Genomic DNA, 4,011 nt, shown 5'->3' on the forward strand with positions numbered 1-4,011 from the left:
CTGCGGCTCCCGCTCCCTCACTTTCTCCAAACCCGGGAAGGTTCTGGGATGCCGCCCATTGTTGGCGAAAAACGGTGTCACCCCCGTGGACACGTGCTTCGTGTTGTTGTAGGCAAACTCGGCCAGCGATAGATAGTCCACCCAGGTCGAGGGCTGCTGGTTCGCGTAGCATCTCAGGTACTGCTGCATGATGGCGTTGACTCTCTCTGCCTGTCCGTTAGTCTGCGGGTGTCTCGCCGACGCCAAGCTGACCTTGACGTTCAAAAAGCCCATTAGTTTCTGCCAGAAGTTGGAGATGAACTGGCGCCCCCTGTCGGACAAGATAGACCGCGGCAGGCCGTGCACCTTGAACACGTGGTCTATAAACAGCTTAGCGGTCTGCTCCGCCGTGGCCACCTTCGCGCAAGGAATGAAGTGGGCCATCTTGGTGAACAAGTCTACTACCACGAGTACTGCCGTCTTGCCTCTCGAGCTGGGCAGATCCGTGACAAAGTCCAGGGCCACCCTCTCCCACGGTTCGAACGGTGTCTGTAGCGGTTCCAACAGGCCCGCCGGCGGCTTGTGTACTGGCTTGGCCCTTTGGCAGGTGTCGCACCTATTGACGTAGTCCGCGATATCCCCCCGCATCTTGGGCCACCAAAAGTCTCTGGCTACTAAGTCCACCGTCTTGTCCTAGCCGGAGTGCCCAGCGCTGGGCGCGTCGTGCAGCTGTTGCAGTACTGTCGCGCGTAGGTTGTCTCCCGGCACATAGAGTGCCCCCTTGCGGATGAGCAGTACGTCGCGTATCTGGAAATCGTCGTCCCTCGCCGTGCCGCTGCGCACCTCCTCCATCTTGGTTCGAGCGAAGGAGTCCGTCTGCAGCGCGCGACGTACCGCTTCCAGGTCTACCGTGGCTGAAGCGCACGCCCATGCTTCTGGTGCGAAGATGTGCTTGGCTGCCGCCGGTGCCTCTTCCTCGAGATACTGCGGTTTCCTGGACAGCGCGTCCGCCATGACGTTGTTGCTTCCTGGGATGTATTCAATCCTGAAGTCGAAATCTGCAAAGAACTCCGCCCAGCGGATGTGTCTCTGGTTCAGGAACCTCGCCGTGCGCCAGTACTCCAAGTTCTTGTGGTCTGTGCGGACCTGTACCGTGTGTTTGGCTCCGACGAGGAAGTGCCGCCACGCCTTGAAGGCTGCATGTATGGCCAGCAACTCCCTGTCCCAGATGGTGTAGTTCTGCTCCGACTTGCTGAGTTTCCTGGAGTAGAAAGCGCACGGCCTCCAGTCCCCCTGGTGGTCTTGCTGCAACAGGACGGCCCCCACGGCCCTGTCTGAGGCGTCCGTCTCCACTCTCATGGGCCTGCTGGGGTTCACGTGTAGCAGGTGTTCTTCGGACACGAAGAGACGTTTGAGCTTCTGAAATGACTGCTCCGCCTGCTCCGTCCAGACGAACCTCTTCTTCTTGGAGCTGAGGGTGTCGGTGATGGCTGCCGTCTGCATAGCGAAACCCTTGATGAACTTGCGATAAAAGTTGGCAAAGCCGACAAACCTCTGGGCCTCCTTCCGATTGCGCGGGCTTTTCCAGTCCAGCACCGAATGGACCTTGGCGCTGTCCATGGCGAGTCCCTTGTCGGACAGCTTGTACCCCAGGAAATCCACCTCCGTCCTGTCGAACTGGCACTTCTCCAGCTTGGCGTAAAGCCTGTGGTCCCTCAGCCACTGCAGGACTTCCTTGACATCGCCCTCGTGTGCCTCCTTCGACTCCGAGAAGATCAGGATGTCGTCCAGGAAGCAGACGCACTTCTTGTAGAGGAGACCCGCTAAGACGTGGTGCATAAAGGCTTGAAAACAGTGGGAGCCATTTTGTAATCCAAAAGGCATAACTCTATATTCATAGGTGCCTAGCGGCGTAGACATGGCCGTTTTCCACTCGTCGCCTTCCCTCACGTGTATGAGATTGTACGCTCCGCGTAGATCCAACTTGGTAAAGATGCGACCCTTCCTCACCGTCGCCGGCAGGTCGTCTATCTTGGGCATGGGGAAGGCTGAGGGCTTGGTTTTCGAGTTTAAGATTCTGAAATCAACAACCAGCCTCTTCTGGGGCGTGTCCCGCTTCTTCACAAAAAACACGGGACTGCCCCCTACCGCTTTGGATTCTCGGATGACTCCCCGCTTCAAATTGTGATCTATGAACTCCCTGAGTTCCTGCAGTTCATCCTCAGACATGGAATACAGTTTCCCCGTTGGCAGCGTCGCCCCCGGCAGGAGGTCAATTTTGCAGTCGTAGGGCCTGTGGGGAGGCAGCTTGTCTGCTTCCTTCTCGCAGAAAACCTCCAAAAACTCCTTGTACTTGTTGGGTACTGCTTGCAGGGTGCCCAAGTTCAGCTGTGGTCCATCCTCATGCCCCTCCTCTTCTTGGGTAGCGAGGATGCAGTGTTTTGCGCAGTATGAGGAGCCGAAGGTCAGCTGATGCTGGTACCATGCTAATGCCGGGCTGTGCCTGTCCAGCCAACTCATGCCCAACACTATGGGCGTGTCTGACAGGTGGGTGACATTGAAGCTGATGACTTCGCGGTGATTTCCAATTCGCATCACCATTGGAGGTGTCTGCTGCAGTACCTGCCCCCCCAGTAGCTCTCTGCCGTCCACCGTGACTACGTTCGGGGCATCGTGGCCGGTAGGAGCGCCACGTTGTGTTGCTTGAGAAACTCCACTCCGATAAAGTCTGCATTGCTCCCAGAGTCAATGGTAATCGGGACTTCCATGGTGAGCCCATGAGGAAGCTGGAGGGATGCGGTGAGTTGCACCACTGGTTTGGGTGGAAGGGGGTCTGTGGGCTGCAATATTCCTGGGGATTGTTTCACTGACTTGTCTGGCTGGCCCCCAGTGGCTCCATTTCCAGCCAGACATTGTCGTTTCCCTGCTGTGGTTCACTTTGCTGAACTGCTTCTGTTACTGTTGCTGAAGCTGCAGTGTGCTTGTGAAACCTCTGGGGACACTCTTTCGCCATGTGCTGAGCACTGTTACAGATGTAGCACTTCCTGTTCCCTCTAGGAGGCTTCATTTTGACTGCTCCCGACGTTAGGGCTCTGGCTGCTGACTGAGCCTTGGCACCACCTATCTCCATTGGCTCCTCTCCCCCTCCTAGCGGAGGCATGGATTGAGCGCGCTCCGCTTCCTTGGGAAAGAGGGGCGGTGCTCTTGCTGGCGTGCGTCCCCAACGCCCTTCCTCCTTGCCCCAAGGGCGTTCTTCCAGCCTCACTCCAATCGTGAGCGCCCTCTCCACCACTTCTCTGGTGGTCTGGGGTCTTCCCCCCCCCTAGCAATTTCGTCTTTCACAGCTCCGTTCAGCCCCTCCCAGAACAGGCCTCTGACGGCAGCTGACTCTTTCTCCCACCCCAGTGTGTTCACCAATGCAAAATAGCGTGAGTGATATTGTCTTACAGTGGCTCTGCCTTGTCTTAGTCCGTGAATCCCCCTCCTGGCGATATCCACATCAATCTCTGACAAAAAACACGCATCCATCGCTTTAATGAAGGCATCCGCATTCCGGAGGGCTGAAGGAAGGAGATAGGTTTTAGGTTATGTTATGCCTTTAATAGGTTATGTTATATTCTGGATTATGTTATGTTTTATAGATTATGTCTGAATAGGATGAGAGTGTTGGAGATACGTGCAAATGTGTATGTGAACCCGGTCTTTGGGTGTTTGATTTTCGTTGTTGTGTATACTGTGTATATACGGACAATGACAATAAATTTATCTTATCTTATCTTATCCTTATCTCTCCAGAGATTGCGCAGCCATGATTTAGCTTCTCCATGGAGATGCGATACTATAAATCCCACTTTCTCCTCCTCCCTTCTAAAGTCCTTCTCCAGCAACTGTAGTGCATAAATCACGTCTGCTCTGAAGTTAGGATACTGCTGCAGGTTCCCATCGAAATGAGACACAAGGCTCCCTCCTCTCTTCCCCAGCCCAACCCCTTCTGGTCTGGGTGCCGGTAGCCCCTCTTTAGTCAACACTTCT

Source organism: Podarcis melisellensis (genome assembly GCF_964234715.1).
Source record: "Podarcis melisellensis genome assembly, contig: HAP1_SCAFFOLD_141, whole genome shotgun sequence".
Classification (NCBI taxonomy): domain Eukaryota; kingdom Metazoa; phylum Chordata; class Lepidosauria; order Squamata; family Lacertidae; genus Podarcis; species Podarcis melisellensis.